The sequence below is a fragment of the Oxyura jamaicensis genome, chromosome Z (genome assembly GCF_011077185.1).
Source record: "Oxyura jamaicensis isolate SHBP4307 breed ruddy duck chromosome Z, BPBGC_Ojam_1.0, whole genome shotgun sequence".
Lineage (NCBI taxonomy): Eukaryota > Metazoa > Chordata > Aves > Anseriformes > Anatidae > Oxyura > Oxyura jamaicensis.
In genome coordinates this window covers 43,605,184-43,613,215 of record NC_048926.1, presented here as the reverse complement: position 1 = coordinate 43,613,215, position 8,032 = coordinate 43,605,184, and the positions used below count along the sequence as shown (strand labels likewise).

Here is an 8,032-nt window from a genome sequence, read left to right as displayed (position 1 = left end):
GGCCGGAGCCTTGCTGCAGGCCCCGGCGGCCGGGCGCGTTTCCCCGGTGCCCGTTAGGGGGTGCTCCGCGGCCGCCTTTCGGCGGGGCCGGGGCCCGGGCAGCCCGGCCGGGGCCCTTCTCCCCTCGGCGGGCAGGGAGGGTGAGGCCGCCCCTCGGGGCTCCTCAGGTGCTGCAGGGGCCGCCCCGTGACCCTCCTTGGCCGGGCTTTGCTTCTGAGCGAAAGAGGCTTGCCCGTGGCAGTGAACTGTAGGCCTTTCTCCAGCCTCAACCGCCGAGATCTGCCGAATTTCTCTTATTGCCATTCGACTAAAGAAAGAAAACGCTTTTCCCGGTCTCTTTTTATTAATTTCCTTTGCATTGTTTGGGATTGTTTAGGTTATCTTATTTTCAAATACATGTTGATGACGTGTGCCTAGAAGTCTCTTTATTCCAACTATTACCAGGTGCCCAACTGCAGAGCGACAACAGTTTTAACCCAGGTGATAACACGAAGTGCCGCAGGTGAACAAGAAGAGCTTTTCTGCGTAGTGAAATCTCAAACTAACATCATTTTCCTTGCCTCTTCTCCTTAACTACCACAGCTCTGATAATCTGGTAATACTGTATTCCTTCGCGACAATAGGATATGAGAATTAACACCACACATACCTGCTCTTTTTTTTTTTTTTTTTTTTCCTTTTTTTTTTTTTTTTTTCTTTTTCCCCTTTCATTATGAGATGGAAGCAGGAAGAGTACTTTTGCTACCTGGTGACAGGTTGATTGAACTATCAGCATAAGGATAACAGATTGTATTTTTATGTACCAGTATGTGGTACCTCAGTTAACACTTATAGACATAGATGACTGAGTAGGCAAATATTCTCTGTTATACTGAGGAAGGAATGCCTCCACTTTCAGTTTCTAGCATCAGTGTTTTGCAATCAGCCATGGCTACAGCCTGCAATGTTAGACCTGCAGTGTTTTGGGAATGTAAATTTAACTTTCAGATAATACTGGTTGTGCATATTGCCCCTTTAGCAGCCAGGCTGCTGCCTAGACAAGTCTGAGTTCTCCTCCAGATGCCAGTTTGCAAGGGATCAGTAGGGGGCCAGTAAGCAATTCAAGTTGAGTACCATCACTGACCATCTACTGCTGTTGCTTTTTCCTGATGACTCATGTAATCATTTTGTTTGGCTCCATTTTATAGAGGGAACAAACATTGCTTCACTGGCAGGAGAAAGGAGCAGAAGCAAACTGAACGTTTCTGTGCTTTCTGAAGGGGGAAAAAAGTCAAGAGTTTGTCTTTCAAGGATGACTGCTCTTCAAGTACCCTGAGTGGGATCCAATCAGGTATGACATCTGAAGTGCACTTCAGATAAACTCAAGATAAATTCATATTAGGCCTCAACTGTTCCCAAATTTGTAAGTGTTTAGCTAAAGTTAGTGTTTAGACACATCTCTTAGCCACCCAAGCCATAAGTTAGGAGGTAGAAATAATAATAATAAAACTCTCTGCAAAATACATCACAAGACTAAGTATGTGCATAGTTTTCTTGTAATCATTTTGCTGAAGGGAGAAATATAGGTGAAAATGCGAAGAGTATTTTCTTCCACACAGCAAGTAGGTAAGCATGTGTACTACAGCTTGCCAGGGACTTCTTACTGTGAAAACAGTTGCAAAACATCTGCATTGCTTTACTGGAAAACCTGCTCACATTTCAGGGAAAAGTCCCAGAAGAAATGGTACCAAAGAGATGAAAGAAGGAAGAAGTATATTCTTTATATTCTTTAGCTTCTGCCTGAAAACTAAATCAAATAATAAAAACATTCAAGAAATTACACTTAAGTGTTAAGATTCAAGATCACAAATAACAAAATCAAATAACCAAAACTCCTGAATAGTAGTAGGGGAATGAAGAAACCCATGTAGACAGAGTAATTAGGCAGTCAATGACTTCAGAAAATAAAAGAGGACAGCTAAAGCAAAGTGAATTGCCTCCATGAAATAACTTGAGGACAAGTGGACAAGATTTTATCAGTATACTGGGGAAGTAGCAGCACTTGGTAGAAAATCCATAATTAATAAATTGGAATGGAAATTGAATTATCAGACACTTAGCATGGTTGAAACACTGAACATACTTGTGCATTCCTTTGAACAAAAATGACAGACAAAGTGGGTGGAGAAATCAGTAAATGCAACAGGGAATAACCTAGAAAGAAAAGAAAGAAAAAAGGAAAAAAAAAAAAAAGAAGAGAAGAGGAAAAGAAAAGAAATAAAAGAAAGAAAAGAAAATAAATAAAAGAAAAGAAATAAAATAAATGAGAAGAAGAGAAAAGAGAAAAGAAAAGGAAGAAAAAAGGAAAAGGAAAGGAAAGGAAAAGAAAGGAAAGGAAAGGAAAGGAAAGAAAAGAGAAGAGAAGAAAAGAGAAGAGAAGAAAAGAAAAGAAAAGAAAAGAAAAGAAAAGAAAAGAAAAGAAAAAAGAAAAAGATCTGGGAAATCTGGGCACATATGGATAACCTGGATGACACACATCCTTAGGTGTTAAACATAAAGTTTCCTGAATAATTTTCTCCCTCTGACAGCTTTTGGAAAACCATGGGCAACTGTGGAACTGCTGAAAGATGGAAGGAAAGGAAATCTGACACTGCTTTTCTAAAACAGAAAGCAGTACAATTCTAGCAAGAGTCACACTGCATATCTGGATCCCAGCCCTCCCCAAAAGGTAGAACCCACAGGGCCATTCCTCCTTCCTTTGCCCTTTGTCTTTCTTAGCTCAAGGAAGCACCTCAGCCTCTCACACCCAAGCTTACCTTCAGTGATATGTAAGCTTAGGTGTAAGTGCTTACTTGGATCTGATCCCCTGAGTATACTTTCTGAATATCTCAATGCAGACTCTTGGCAATGGAAAAGAAACACGCAGATACACAGGAGATGCTGGAAAAAGAGATGAATGGGATATAAATACTACTTAGCATGATTTTAAACATCTGGGATTAGCACAGCAAAATGCAGATGATCTGAAAACTTATATAGAGAAAATATATTGGTGCAGCACATCACAGTTTCAAGAGTAAAGCCAAAAATCTGCAGCAATATAAAAAAGTGCAAAAATAAAAATAACCCTATTCCTCAGGCAGGATGCCATTGATTTTGTCTTTTGTATGCTGAATAAACAGGGGAGATACAACAGAAATCATGAGATTCATTTGCTATTTTTAATACACAGCAATGAATTTTAGTCCTTAAAGTGCCCCAGCGGGTGTGGATGTGGATGTGGAATAAAGAGATGCATGGATATTCAAAATGATGAACAGCTCAACAAAAACATGCAATCTCCTGGCATTATGAAGAATATCAGGATATTATTAATTGCAGTAATTTTTTCGTGTTTCAAGAGAGAGCTCTTCTCTGCTGGGAATGTAAATATACTCACTGCAGCTTTATTAAAGGGTTTCATAAACTAAGTTTCATTAAAGGGAAGATCTGCAGCATTTCATCATGCCTCTAATGTCTCGTTTGGACAGATCAGCTCCTTGATCTAAGCTTCTGATACTTGTGGAGCCCTGATTCAGGGAAGCATTTATATTCAGAAGCAACCCTTAGTATCAACTGTAGACATAAGCGATTTTCTAAATGGGAGAGGCCTCAAAGACATATTTAAATTCTTGCTTGGCTCAGGGGTTGCTTGCGGTCTTTTCTGATGCCGTGAGACAAACAACTGTGGCTATTATGAGGTGTGAGATGTGAACTGCAGCAATTTCAGCTGGAGATGCCCTTCTCCCTTAGTTTGTGAATATCCTTGAATAGCCTGAGCCCAAAGGAACTGGGATCCTGCTATTACTAGGTTTATTTCATTTTCTTATTTGGAGAACTAGGGGTGCATTAACAAAAAAAAGTAAGAAAAATAAAATAAAATAAAATAAAATAAAACAAAAAGTTATGCATACACATTTTTGGTTTGGCTGTTGAGGAAAAGCAAGTATTTGCAGGTCTGTCTCAGGAGAAGTTACATCTTGGGGGAATATTGCTGTTTCTCGGGAGGAGGCTTTTGTTCAGTAGTGCTATACTCCCATGGATAACTCAGCTGACGTCTGCAGAGCCAGATTTCCCTGCCTTGAAATCCAAATTCCCCTTCCTTGAAACCAATAGCAAAACTCACTGAGACCATTTGTTCAGGATGCATGCAAAGGGATTTCTGCCGGGTGAGTAAGATCAGGTACTTCTGCTTATTGTGATACTCCTTGAGGATTTCTTTGGGGATCTCATGCTATTTTGGTTTTGATTTTTCTTATATATTTTTTGGCTAACTATTGTGTCCTTTAATTTTTGTCCCTTGTGTTATAAAGTGGTTTGTGGGGTATTTTTTGTGGTTGTGTTTTACATTTCACAGAAACTTGGTATGCAAGAAGGTTTAAAAATACTCACTTTAAAATGAATTCCAAATGAAATTTGTCTTCAGCAATTTGGCTGTTGGAAATGAGTACATAGTGTTTCAAGAGGAATGCTTTCTCGTTAGCCGATTAGGTGGGAAAGCATTTCACACAGTCAAACTGAGTTGCAAATCTGCTCCCCATATAAGCTCTGCCACTGCTTTTCTGTGAGTATTTTGGGCAAGTCACTTTGTTTCTCAGTGCTTTTTTTTTTTTTTTTTTTTAACTCTTGGTGTGTTTTGCCTGTCTCGGCTATTTAGATTGTAACCTCTAAGTGCCAAAAATTGGTATGATTTTTCTTTCTTTTTTTTTTTTCTTTTTTTTTTTTTTTTTTTTTTTTTTTGTCTTAAGGATGTTACACACATACCTACCCTCCCACTTCTTCAGAAGGGAGGGGAGGAACCCTAAGGCAGATGGTATTTTAAATTGCCTGTTTCAGGCTTCCTTACACTGCTGACATCAAACTTTCACAGCAGGTTTTGTTCCAAAGAAAGGAAATCAATACTTTTGCTTACCTATCCTGGAGCAAATGAAACTTTTAGCACAAAGAATCTGGTAGTCTACATCAGGTATCTTATTTTTCAGCTTTCCTTCTGCCTGTGACAGCCCTTTCTTACAGGATCACAACGCTGGCAAAACAAACTCTTAATCTATCCTTTGGTATTCTGATTTGTTGGACCCCCAGTAAGATTTATGGGGCTGGAGGATTGTGGAATGAAAACCAGATCTTACTGGTCCTAAACTAACACTTGCCATCCCTGGGTGGCTTGTGGTAATTGTGTTGCACAGCTCAAGCAAGCAGCGATGAAGATGGAGCCTTGTCCTCTGCAGCACAAGATCCATCCCCATTGGCCAGCTGCTAGATGCCAAAAACTGCATCCTCCCTGCTATCTTTTGGGCAGCACCTGTGTCAGGAAGAAGCAGACACGACATGTCAGGATCCTGCCGGCAGCTCAGGTTGGCATCTGCTGGGCAGTGTCCCAAGGCAGGGAGGTGCTAGGAGCCTCTCTGCAGGGCTCCAGCCAGCTGACAGCAGTTCTGTCCCACTGTAGGGCAGAGGGCAGGCCAGGAACACGCACATGTGGGCTATGGGGTCCTTCTGCCGCAGAAATCCTGCAGAGGGGGGTGCAGGGCCCTGGCAGCCATGCGGACGAGTGCAGGGACGGGGGTGCACCTCTGCTGCTGCCTCTCCTTTCTCTCTGATTTCCCTTCTCTTGCCATCTCTTCTCCTAGAAGCGTTTCTCCCTCAGCCCCCGCAGCATCACAGGAAACCTCACCCACTCTACCTATTTTTGCCCGCTGGCATGTGGGCAGGTATACCTGCCCTGTGTGCCTTAGCTCAGCACTGCATCATGGAGCAGGCACTTTTGTTCAGAGCTCTTTTTAAAGCTATTAAAAAAAAAGAAAAGGGAGAAGAAAAGAAAAGAAACACGCACTCTGAAGCCTGAATAGCAGCGTTTCTATCATCTGTTGTCATGACACACAGCTGACGTGGGAACACGGCAGTAAGGCTGACTGCTAGATAGGTTTAATTTTGGTGCAGAAATTTGCTAGAAGAAGCTTTCAAAAATATCTCTGGGTGGGAGGAAAACAGGTGGGTGCTGGTTATGTGTACGTAGCAGGAGGAAATAGTTGTCAATCTTAACCAAGCATTACTCTACATCCATCAGCCCTTTGGTACCCTCACTACTCAGCAGGGGGGAAAATGACGCTGTCTCTCACTGTTCTTCTCTCCTGTTACTTCTGGAGAAGGTGCTGGTGCGCCACAGAGCACAGGGAGACTCTGCATGGGATGACTAAATAGAACCATGGTTGGCTTGGTCAAACCACACACTGCCCACTCAATCTTGGTAAAGATATCCATAGCCAGCCCAGGAAGGCAATATCAGTATCATCCACTGAAGACAGGTGACAGCAAGACCCTTCCAGGAGACACTTCTGGGCCAGTAGTGGCTAAAATGACAGCTGATGTTGGAGGTGGGTCCCTCATGACGAGTAGAGTGATCTGTAGGAAATCCTAGACTGAACATAGTTTCTGTGGTTGTCCATTCTGGTGAGTGAGAGGAGTCAGTAGCCCAGGTGGTCTTATCAGCACTGTTCCCATGCCCCATACACACCTTTGTTTCAAATGTTTTTCCCCCTCAGTGTCCCTAGGCAAGTCATACCTAGTCTGGTTCCTAGGTGCTCCTAAGCAGTCACAGCTTCTGCTGGCTACTGAAGAGTGTAGGTGTTCAGATATATTCTCTAAAAATCACTCTGCTAACCCATTTGAAGCTCATTTTCCTCTTCCACAAACTACTCTGTATTAGCACATTTCTCATCTCTGTTAGTCATCTTGACTAATGACTTTACTCATCTCTACTAGTTTACTCACCCATTTCAGTACTTAGCTAGATCACAGGAACATTCTGTGACTTAATTAAGTAATCAATTAGAGCTCAGAGGTCTTTGAATGAAGTGTTATGTTTTATAACAGCAAAATACTATGATTACAATTCTGGAAAACGTAATTCAGTGTCAGGACTTCCTTTCTCTTTCCCAGTTGGTGTTTGGACATTCACAGTAATGATAGTGGTGAGACTGGATCTGAAGTCTCCAACCCCTAGCACTGAAAAGTTTGAAAGAGGAACAATTGTCTGAAAGAGAAGAGTTTGGCAGAGAGCCATTGCAAATCAGTTGTATGGACTGAGATGGAGGCAGAGAGGAGGAAGATCCTTTTTGGAGAGGAGGTGCACTGGAACAGAAACATGCTTAAGTGTGTGAGCAAAGGAGTAATTCAGAGCTCCTCTTGCAGAATATAGTTTGTACCTAACATGGCCATAAACCCAAAGGAACTATAGCTTTTTCGTCTATCTCATTCTCATTGTATCTCAACTTGGTTGGAAAATCTGGGTTTTCCCATACCACTGCTGCAATTTTCTCAGTGTGTCAAATGTCCCCTCCCTGGTCCTCATTAGGAGCCCCAAATGAGAAGTCCTGTTGAGTGAAAAAAATGTTATCCATGTATTCATTGCATCCTTGTTTGTTTTTTGGTCCTCTCTTTTTCTCATACGACTTTCTGTTTCTAGCCTGTACTCTGAATATCACATAATGTGCTCAAAAATTTTGAATAGTTTCCACTTTGAATTCTAAAAATGGTTTACCAGTCCCAGGAAGTGTCAGCACCAGTCTTTTATGCAAGTAACCACCTTGTTGCTACTAACCGAAGTATCTCAAGCTGCTCACAAATCAGCCCTTCCACTCAGATGCCCTGGGACTGCAGATCTTTCTTCTGTGGATGCCCAAACCATTGCTGTTCACCTCAATTCTGGCTAGAGAAGCTATTGAGTATATAAAGGCTAGGAGCTGTTGTCCAGGGAGGAACTGTTCTTATCAAGCTCCTCCTCCCTCCTCTTGCTCCAGGGCATGTCCATGTGGTTTCAACCCATCAGAAGATGTGTTCAGTGTTCAGACCCAACTTTTCTGTATTCCCATTACCTTTTTCTTTTTCTTTTTCTTTTTTTCTTTTTTCTTTTTCTTTTTCTTTTTCTTTTTCTTTTTCTTTTTCTTTTTCTTTTTCTTTTTCTTTTTCTTTTTCTTTTTCTTTTTCTTTTTCTTTTTCTTTTTCCTTTTCTTTT

At 41.5% G+C, this 8,032-nt stretch overlaps 1 long non-coding RNA gene across 1 annotated transcript in view; it reads left to right on the top strand.

Moving 5' to 3' along the window:
* The first annotated feature begins 3,685 nt into the window (after positions 1-3,685).
* The window catches only part of LOC118156721, a 5,373-nt gene continuing 1,026 nt past the window's right edge, over positions 3,686-8,032 (top strand). Inside the window, exon 1 of the long non-coding RNA XR_004746403.1 lies at positions 3,686-4,187. This is a non-coding gene — a long non-coding RNA (uncharacterized LOC118156721). The remainder of the gene's footprint in view (positions 4,188-8,032) is intronic.